General features: G+C 35.7%; 1 pseudogene; it reads left to right on the top strand.

The window, feature by feature from the left end:
* Positions 1-9,743: 9,743 nt before the first annotated feature.
* LOC149575459 (uncharacterized) lies at positions 9,744-11,059 on the top strand (annotated as a pseudogene).
* The last annotated feature ends 305 nt before the right edge of the window (positions 11,060-11,364 follow it).

Genomic DNA, 11,364 nt, shown 5'->3' with positions numbered 1-11,364 from the left:
TAATTGTGTATTTATGAAAGCTTTAAAGAAGTAGAAGAGTAAATTTTAACACAAAGATTGAAGCAAAGTGAAAATAGAATAAGAGAAAACATAAAGAACTAAAAATAACCACAAACTAAGACTCGATGGATAGAAAAATGTATTCTCAACATTTTCAAAGACAATCACTATGTTAACCATCAAATTTTTTCCTTCCTCAAAACCCTTGCATTTGTGGGCTGGAGTCAGGGCCTTTCAAAAATTTGGTTCCTCCATTTTTTCTTAAAGATTTGAGCTTCTAGGATCAAAATTGGAATTCCCAAAAGATACTTAACACTCTTAGATTAATTCAAGGGAATGGTTGGAATTGCATGAATCCCAATTTTATTCTATTGGGATCACAAAAAACCTCATAGACCATTGCAGTTCAAAACCCTAAGGGAGATCATAACTCTAAAAAAATTGATTCTTATTGGGTGAAATAGCTCAAAAAATAATTTGGGAAAAGAAAAAGATAGAATAGAATCTCATGTGCATGTAGCCTCCTTCAGAATTGAGAATAATGAATCAATTGGTATAACTATGAAAAAAATATGTGGTGACATTTTTGCTTCTAGTCCTTGACCTAAATTACAGGGTTTAAGTTTGAGCTTGAGTTGACAATAATAAAATTTGGATGAAGTTCAATTAGGATGAAAAGTTAGGAAAGAAATCGACATAAAATTTTCCTTACATTAATTTTAATTTTAAAATATAAATAGTGCATCTAATAAAATATCAAACTAGTTTAAATTTGATGCAGGAGCATCCAGAGGTATAAGGGAAATCTTATGTCACCCAAAAAAATGTACTTAGACTTAGTTTCTATTTCATGTCTTTACATTTTTCGATACCCATTTGGCCCAAATAAAGGTTCCAACTCTCATAGTTCAACTATCAGTGCATTTGAAAATCCTAAAAAAATAGGAGCATGTATTTGGGCCATCATTTTGGTAAACTAGAAGGTGTGAATTGGCCAGATGAATGCAATCATGATTTAGAGCATTCTAGAAAAAGAATAAGGTCAATAGGCCCCACGGTTTGAAAGTTATTGCAGTTTTTCGAGTTTTGGAGACCTCCTAAGAATGCTTCAAAGTTAGGTTTGGGGCATTAAATGACTTCAAAAAGGGTCAAAAAATGGGGGATGAGAAAATCTAGTTCATAGGGATATAGAGCACTTCAAGAGCTTTCCGAAAATGTAAATGGTTCGTCAATCAGAGCTACGGTTCAAAAGTTATGCCTCCCGAAAGTTCGGTTACCATTTCTGGATTCTTCTAGATTTGCACCGATTTCTAACGCAACTTTTGAAACCTTTTATTTCATCAGTGGATGCCTACTAGCACTTTCTAGAATGTCCTCATAGTCCTTAACCCTCTAGGGTCTATTTAAGGAGATTTCTGGCATTGTAAAAGGCAGTTCGGAGTGGAGTTTGAGAGGAGGTGCTAAAAGGAGAAATATTCTCCAGATTTATGCTATTGTAAGCCCTTAGGGAATGTTCTGAAGTTTATTTTCTCTGTACTATTTGTACTAGCTTATTTTCTCAGTTAATATAATTTCCCTTTTTTGTTGTGTCCATTCTATTCTTGGGTCGTGTCCCCATCAAGTGGTATCAGAGCAGGTTTTCTTGAGTGTGTAGACAGAGTGCCGACTATGAGGCAGTTTGCACTAGGACTGTGTAGTTGTGGGTTCGAGTTAGAAGATGCCTCCATGAAGAGAGCATGGCAGAAGGGACAAAGCTATTGATCCTGAGGAGGTTAGAGCCCTCCAGAGGAAAGTACAAGCATTGCAAGAGGAGCTTCATAGAGGTGCAAATGTTGCCGCAGGTGACAATAGTGAGGATGACAATGAAGAGGAAGTAATGGGACCAGAAGAGGAAGTTGACGGGGAATTTCTGAATCCTGTAGAGGAAAGGCTTTTTAGGGCCATTACTAAGTTTGGGAAAAGACCTACAATTGAAGTGGGAATATTTTTAGGAAATCTGAAACCAGATGAGTTGATCGATTGGATCAATGAACTGGAAGAATACTTTGAGTATGAGGATGTAAGGGACCAAGATAGGGTTAAGTTTTCAAAGGCCAAACTGAAAGGCCATGCCAAAATTTGGTGGTAAGAGGTTCAACTGGAAAGACTTAAAAGAGGAAAGGAGAAGATCACAAGATGGGATCGCATGGTGGAAAAATTGAAGAAGCAGTTCATTCCTGTGGACTACGAGCTTGATCTGTTTAAGAAGATGCATGGATTAAAGCAAGTAGGAAGATCAATCCAAGAATATACAGAGGAGTTTTACCGACTCTTGATTAGAGTGGGGCATGAAGAAGCAAATAAGAAGAAGGTTGCTCATTATATCAGTGGGTTGCAACCTAGCATCTAGGAGGAATTAAGTCTGGTAAGAATGACCAGCATTGAAGAGGCATACCAGTTTTCCCTACGAGTTGAAGAGAAGCTGAATAAAAGGTTTGAAGGAAGACAAAGAGGGCATAGTCAAGGAGGAAGGGGAAGCAGTAGATCATCTGGAGGCTGCAATGAAACCCAAAAGAAAAATGAAGATGTGGGTACTAGCAGAAACCAGAGGAATGAGGGTTTCAACCGCTCCCATGATCAAGACTTTGGAAATCAAAGAGGAAGAGGTAGAGGATGTGGACAAGGAAGAGGAGGATTCCGTGGTACCTGTTTCCATTGCAATGAAGAAGGTCATCATGCCTTTGAATTCCCTCAATGAAAAGTAAGGATAGATAGGAGAACTGAGGGCCAAGCTAGGGTTGCTCATGTGGATGAGGATGCACAATCATCACATTCAGAGGATGCAGAAAGAGGAGAGACCTTGGTAAATGAAAGAGTCCTACTAAGTGGTGAAAATGAACTAGGATAGCGGAGGAGTTTGTTTCGTACCAGATGCAAGTGTGAGGATAAATGTTGTGATGTGATCATTGATGGTGGTAGCACTAATAACTTGGTATTAGAAGAGATGGTCTCTAAGCTGAAGCTCAAGAGGGAGAAACATCCCCAGCCCTATCGGATTTCTTGGGTAAAAGATGATCATAAGGTCCTGGTAAGTGAACAATGTTTAGTAAAATTCAAAATTGGGAGTTACCATGATGAAGTTCTCTGTGATGTTATTTCGATGAAAGTTTGCCATCTATTGTTGGGTAGACCATGGTAGTTTGATAGACATGCAAACACATACTCTCTAACAAAGGATGGAGTTTGCCACAAATTGAAGCCCATGAAAAAGGAAGGTGAAAAGGTATTTAGTAGTGCTAGGATTTGTCTTGTTGATGGAAGGAAGTTTTTAGATGGCATGAAACATTAGCATATATGCTATGCTTTGATTCCTAGGAAAGATAAAGAAGGTAGTAGTGAAATACCATTTGAAGTTTCAAATTTACTAGGGGAATTTGGAGATATTATCTCTGATAATGTTCTAGATGGATTGCCACCAGTAAGGCAAATCAGTCATCAGATAGATCTAATTCCAGGAGCTAGTTTTCCTAACAAGGCTGCTCAGAGGATGACTCCTACTGAAACAAAGGAGATAAATAGACAGGTTCAGGAGTTGTTGAGGAAGGGCTTGATTCGAGAGAGCCTGAGTCCATGTGTAGTACCTGTAGTACTTGCACCAAAGAAGGATGGAGAGTGGAGGATGTGTACAGATTCTCGAGCTATAAATAGGATAACCATCAAGTATCGGTTTCCTTTACCAAGGATGGATGATCTTATGGACTGCTTGAGTGGAGCTCAGTACTTCACAAAGATAGATCTGAAGAGTGGTTATCATCAGATATGGATTCGAGAAGGAGATGAGTGGAAAATAGCCTTCAAGACCAAGGAGGGTCTTTATGAGTGGTTAGTCATGCCCTTTGGATTGACAAACACCCCAAGCACCTTCATGCGGCTCATGAATGAGTTACTCAAGGAGTTCTTGGGAAAATTTGTTATTGTCTATTTGGATGATATTTTAATTTTCAGCAAGACTTTGGAAGAACATTTACTGCATATTTGTAGTGTCCTTGAAAGGCTAAGGGAAGAGAAACTGTTAATTAATCTAAAGAAGTGTGTCTTTGCAAAAAGGGAGTTAGTCTATTTGGGATTTGTTATATCACCTGAAGGTCTCAAAATGGATCCAGAGAAGGTAAAAGCCATCTTGGAATGGCCTACTCCAAGGTCTGCTACTAAGGTAAGATCATTTCATGGTTTGGTTAGTTTTTACAGGAAGTTTATTAAGAATTTCAGTGGCATATGTGCACCCCTAACTGATACAATAAGAGGGGATAGAAAAGAGTTCGAATGGACCGCAGTAGCTACGAGAAGTTTTGAATTGCTGAAGAAGAAGGTGACTGAACAGCCTATGTTGGCACTTCCAAATTTTAGAAAAGTATTCTAGGTGGATTGTGATGCTAGTGGCAGCACTATTGGGGTTGTATTAAGCCAAGAAGGTAAGCCTATTGCATATTTTAGTGAAAAATTGAATGATGCAAAGAAAAAGTATTCTGTTTATGATCAAGAATTCTATGCAATGTTTCAGGCCTTAAAGAAATGGAGGCATTATTTATTGCCAAAGGAATTTTTTTTGTATACTGATCATCAGGCATTACAATACCTAAATAGACAAGGTAAATTGAATCAGAGGCATATGAAGTGGGTAGAATTCTTGCAGAGTTATACATTTGTGTTGAAGCATAGAAGTGGAAAATCTAACAGGGTTGCAGATGCACTAAGTAGGAGATAGTCACTGCTTACAGTAATGCAGGTTGAAGTAGTTGGGTTTGATGAACTCAATAATTTTTACCCCGAGGATCCTGATTTTTCTAAAGCATGGAAAGCTTGTAAAGAACTTGTTGCTATAGATAGAACCAAGTGGTTAGACTATTTGATTTAGGATGGCATGTTGTTCAAAGGTAGTCAATTGTGCATTCCAAGGAGTTCCATGAGGGAAAATTTGATTAAGGAGAAACACAGTGGAGGGATGGTAGGACATTTTGGTCAGGATAAGACCATTGCCATTTTTAGAGAACATTATTTTTGGCCTCAAATTACATAGGATGTGAAGAATTTTGTACAGAGTTGCCCGGTTTGTCAAGTTGCCAAGGGGTTTAGTCAAAATACTGGCCTATATCAGTCATTGCCTGTTCCATCAAGGCCATGGGAGGACATAAGTATGGATTTTGTTCTTAGATTGCCAAGGACACAAAGGGGTAATGACTTAGTATTCGTGGTGGTTAATAGGTTCTCCAAAATGGCACATTTCATTCCATGCCACAAAACTCATGATGTTGTCCATATTGCAGACTTGTTTTTCAAAGAGGTGGTAAGACTACATGGTCTTCCAAGGAGTATAGTTTCTGACAGAGATACTAAATTTGTGGGGTATTTTTGGAGGACATTGTGGAAAAAGTTGAGAACAGACTTGAAATTCAGTTCCACGCACCACCCGCAGACTGATGGCCAAATAGAAGTGGTAAATAGAAGTCTAGGAAATTTGCTAAGATGTTTAGTTTGGGATAAGCCCAAGGGATGGGATTTGATTCTACCAGAGGCAGAATTTTCTTATAATAACTCTATAAATAGGAGTACTGGAAAATCACCATTCCAAATTGTATATGGGAATAGCCCAAGGACTGCACCAGAGCTGAGGAAGATAGAACAAGGTGAGAGGACAAGTGCTGAAGCTGAGGAATTTGCTGAACACATCAAGCGTCTACATGAGGAGGTTCAAGCACACATTATCAAGATGAATCAAGAGTATAAAGCTAGGGCTGATCAAAGGAGAAGACATAAGGAATTCGAAGTAGGGGATCTAGTCATGGTGCACTAACAAAAAGAAAGATTTCCAATAGGTACTTACAACAAGCTGAAAATGAAGAAATTTGACCCCAGCAAAGTTTTGAAGAAACATGACTCAGGAAATGCATATGAGGTGGAGTTGCTAGATGGTATTCACATTTCTCCCATTTTCAACATTGCAGATTTAACAAAGTATCATGATGATGGTGCAGATGAGGAGTTGGTTTTAGAGCCATGTCCAATTCCTACTTCTAAGAAGGAGGAGATAGAAGACATTCTAGATCATCGTGTGGGTAGGAGTACCAGAAACAGGCAGTATGAAGAGTATTTGGTCAAATGGAAAGGACGGCTGATCGAGGACTCAACTTGGATTTTAGCAGCTGAGGTTTCCCATTTGGGATTTCCTCTACCATCCATAAAGTGATAGGGTCACTTTTCAATCTACCCTGGGTGTCTGATGCAGGAGCATCTAGAGGTATAAGGGCAATCCTGTGTCACCCAAAAAAATGTACTTAGACTTAGTTTCCATTTCATGTCTTTACATTTTTGGATACCCATTTGGCTCAAATAAAGGTTCCAACTCTCATAGTTCAACTATCAGTGCATTTGAAAATCCCAAAAAAATAGGAGCATGTATTTGGCCCATCATTTTGGTAAACTAGAAGGTGTGAATTGGCCAGATGAATGTAATCATGATTTAGAGCATTCCAGAAAAAGAATCAAGTCAATAGGCCCCACGGTTTGAAAGTTATTGCAGTTTTTTGGGTTTTGGAGACCTCCTAAGAATGCTTCAAAGTCAGGTTTGGGGCATTAAATGACCTCAAAAAGGGTCAAAAAATGGGGGACAAGCAAAGATTCTCCATAGGGCTATAAAGCGCTTCGAGAGCTTTCCAAAAATGTAAACGGTTTGTCAATCGGAGCTAGGGTTCAAAAGTTGTGCCTCCCGGAAGTTTGATTACCGTTTCTGGATTCTTCTAGATTTGCACCGACTTCTAACACAGCTTTCAGAACCTTCTATTTCGTCGGTGGATGCCTACTAGCACTTTCTTGAATGTACTCCTAGTCCTTAACCCTCCGAGGTCTATTTAAGGAGATTTTTGGCATTGTAAAAGGCAGTTTGGGGTGGAGTTTGAGAGGAGGTGCTAAAAGGAGAAATATTCTCTAGATTTATGCTATTGTAAGCCCTTAGGGCATGTTCTGAAGTTTATTTTGTCTGTACTATTTGTACTAGCTTATTTTCTCAATTAATATAATTTCCCTTTTCTGTTGTGTCCATTCTGTTCTTGGGTTGTGTCCCCATCAAAATTTTATTTTTAAAAGACCTTATATTTTAATTTATTATAACTAAATATTAATATTTTGAAAAAATATATAAATAATATAAATTTTAAACTTTTTTATGGATATGGAAGATGATATCTAAAATAATGAAGTTTCATATATAACATTAGTTATTGTTAACTTATTCTAATATATTTTCAAATTATATTTCATTAAACAATTTGTAGGAATGAATAATTATTATAATTAATTATTTACCATAAGTTTTGTTTAAAAAAAGTGATTTTTGTTTTCTCTTCGAGCATCTATATATAATTATTCTAGTTCAATAAATTAATGAATATGTAAGGTATAAAAATAAAACATTGTAAATATGATATTTTATATTAAAATTATAATCATAAAATTATTTGCACATTCAAGTAAAATCTTAGCAAAGAATTATAATATTTATATAAATATAATCATTATATAATTTTTCTACTCCCTACAATCTAAATTAAGAAATAATCACACCAATTTTTGTCACTTAGTCTTGAAAATGTCACGTGTTCTTGCCAAAGTCTCCTCATTATTTCATTTCTACTCATGCTTAAGCACATTCAAGCTGGAGTAGTACTAGGAAGGGTGACCTCCTACAAAGTCTCAATTATTCACCTCTATGATCATCTCCTAGATCCAATGAGTATTAGGTGTTCCATTCATTCTCATGAGAGATGGGTTAGTGTTAACCACTACGTGCGAAACATGGGTCAATGAGTTTGACTCCAAAAGAAACATAGTTCAATCATGATAGAAATATGACAATTTGACATGTGAAAAATGTCTCTTGGTTATCAATTTAAGATCTCAAAGAGCATTTTAATGGATGGTTTATAAGGCACAAAACTTGGTGAATGTTTTGTACATGGGGTTTCAATCAAAGTGAATTTAGCATAGAGAAATCTTTGTAGTTAAGCATGCTCAAGATAGAATAATACAAGGATGGGTGACCTCCTAAGAAGTTTACATTCTTCACCTTTGCAAGCATCCCCTAGATGCAATGAGTGTTAAGTGTTTCATTCATTGTCATGAGAGATGAATTTGTGTGAACTGGTACTCATGAAACATGGAATAACGAGTTTGACTAAAAAAACTACATAGTTGAATCCTAATAAAAATATTGTAATTTGGCTTGCTCAAAATTTTTGACCAAGTTAAAATTTCTAAATGTATTATGAGCATGTAAAAGAAAATCCTAGCCATAAATAATAATGTATATTTCTCATATATTTTCCATATATGTTTAAATAAATTTTAATAGTGTTAATCATCCAAACTAAAACCAATACAACACTTATGATATAATTAATGCACAACATGTGAATTTTAAGTTTGAGTGAGTTTCTTAAAATGCAATTTCTAATGTTTACTAATTATTTCAATTAACTAAAACAAAGCTTCATAATAAGATTTCAATATTTAATCCTAGGACTTAAAACTATTATAATTTAAAATGGGAAACATTTGTATAATATTTAACATGGGAAAGTTTCTAAAATATTATACAAAATCCAATTTAAATATTATACAAATTAGAAACCATAAATAATTTGAAAATACCATTTAGCACGAGATCTTAAGGAAACCTAACACTTTCCATTTTTATCAAATACCAATCCATACCTTGATCGACTAAAAATTTGGAGGTTATATTCTTTTTGTCCTGTGATTTCAATTGGTGCCCATTTCAATCTTCAATTTAGTGTGAAGAATGTTGATTTTCATGTTAGTGACAGTTCAATTCTTCCCTATGAATTTGATGGGTTGGATTTAAACTATTTCAAAGATGAATTGATTCGGAAAATGAGAGAGGATTACAAAGGATCAGGGATTTTCTATGTAGTGAACCATGTAATTTTGGAAAATCTTGTAGATGCGATGTGCCAAATTGAGAAATTAAGTGCAATGCATGTTGAAGTTAAAGAAAGAGTGATAAACATTTATTACAGGGCTCCTCCACATTGAAATTGTAAGAATTGACCTCCCCAATTTCCCTCCTCTAGATTTAGTTCAAGAAATGACTCAAAAATCTTGCCTCATGGTGGAAACCCTAAATTTTGGTATGAATTTTACTTATGTATTATAGTATTTTCAGAGTTCTAAAAATCTGATTGTCTCTAAAAATAGTTATAATGCTTATTGGCTCTATATTTGCAAACTATTTGTCAAAATGCTTTAGATAAATATTCTTACATGGATATGTTTGTCGAATGTGGATTTTTAAAAAAAGATATATGTAGTTCATAATTGAATTTCTCAACCATTTTCAATACCCTCTTTGTATGAGGCAGAATGGGAATTTGAGAACAACATATGGACATCCATTAAAAAATAAACAATAGAGAATTTGGCCCAATATTTAGGTTGACAATGATATAGCAGACATAATTACAAAATATGGATGCACGGAAGACACATCAACTATTTGACATAATGTGACATTTCAGGTAACATGATCAATAAAAAATTTGCATAAGATGATTTGGTGAAAAGGGACCTGGAACAAATATAAACATGCATCAAGGAAAAATGGAGAAGATTCTATTAAATGTTAAATTTTCTTCATTTACACACATTTTCTCTTCCATTTCAAATACCCATATCAAGTGCAATATTGCTCCATGGTGTATGATACCAAACCTGTTTCACTCTTCGGCTACAAGAAGTTCAATGACACCAATAAAGGAGGAAGTACTTTGTTTGGATCTCGAGGACTGTAAGCTTTCTATGAATTCCTTGGATGTTGTTGTTTGTGAGCTTATAGATTATTTGATCTTACCAAGTAAGGAGGATTGGGGGAAGCATTAATCAAATGCAATTAAGAGCCCCCTGGGAGATGGAGGGCAAGTGGACAGGGCATAGAAACACTGGAGGAATTTCGGAGAGCCCAAATTCATATTTGTGCCCATGGTGCACCAATCCGAGCTACCTTTCAAAATGCTTTGTAGAAAGTATGGAGCTATAGTTTCTTATACTCCTATGCTTCATTCCTATCTCTTTTTCGAAGATCTAGAATACTGAAGTGTTGAGTCCACTACTTATAAGGAAGATTGCCCTTTGTTTGTTCAATTTTGTGCAAATGACCCTGAAAGGTTGTTGGTTGTTGCTCAGGTTGTTCAACCTTATTGTGATTACATTGATATTAATTTTGGGTGCCCACAACATATCGCCAAAGGAGGTAATTATGGAGCATTCTTGATGGACAACTTGTCTCTAGTGAAGTCACTAGTTAAAAATCTAGCATCTAATCTATCTGTGCATGTATCTTGTAAGATTTAGATATTTCAATTGCTTGAGGACACCATAGCTTATGCAAAGATGCTCTCTCCTCATTGTCCATGGAAGTACTAGGGATAAAAAAGATGGAAGTAACAGAGCATACTGTTCTAGCATTAAAACAATTAAGAAGGCATCTAGCATCTAATCTATTTGTGCCTGTATCTTGTAAGATTCAGATATTTCCATTGCTCGAGGAAACCATAGGTTATGCAAAGATGCTATCTCCTCGATATCCATGGAAGAACTAGTGATAAAAAATATGGAAGTAGCATAGCAGACTAAGCTAGCATTAAAGCAGTTAAGAAGGCACATAGGATTCTTGTATTAGCTAATGGGAATATAAGACATTTACAGATGTTTATGATTGTTTAAGAGAGACTGGAGCAAATGGAAATTTATCAGCTAAGTCCCTCCTTGAAAACCCTCCACTATTTGTAGGGTATCAGTTGGAAAAAGAATGGTCTAATAATGTAATTTCCCAAGTAGGAGTGTTGGAGAAGTATGAGAAGCTAAAACATTCTAAGATGAATTTGAAAAAGCATTGGATCAGGCCACTTTTCTCTTGGAGTATTTTGATCTCTGTAAAACATATCCAATTGTTTGGCATATGATTTGAGCCCATGTGCATTGAATGTTAGGTGATTGGTTCAGGATTTGAGCAACACAATTTGTGGCACTAATCTTTTTGGGATGACTTCCTACCATCATTGAGAACAAGTGTAGGTGTGAATTGAGTCTGTAGACTCTATATAAATGATGAGAAAGAAAGGGATATGTAATAATGCAAGCTCTGATTTTTTTTGAAAGTAGTAATATAGCACCATCTTTTTTATAGGATCATGCTCTTCTTTTATATTTGATGGAAACATTCTTCTTGAGAGAATAAAATTAAAAAATAGAATCTTTTATGAATATTTTTCAAGGGAAGATTTTATAGCACACATCAGACCCTACATTTTAAAT

This window comes from Cupressus sempervirens, chromosome 2 (assembly GCF_028749045.1).
Source record: "Cupressus sempervirens isolate cs-2001-9-10 chromosome 2, ASM2874904v1, whole genome shotgun sequence".
Classification (NCBI taxonomy): Eukaryota; Viridiplantae; Streptophyta; class Pinopsida; order Cupressales; family Cupressaceae; genus Cupressus; species Cupressus sempervirens.
The sequence above is the reverse complement of the archived record's forward strand: the minus strand, read 5'-3'. Positions and strand labels throughout refer to the sequence as shown.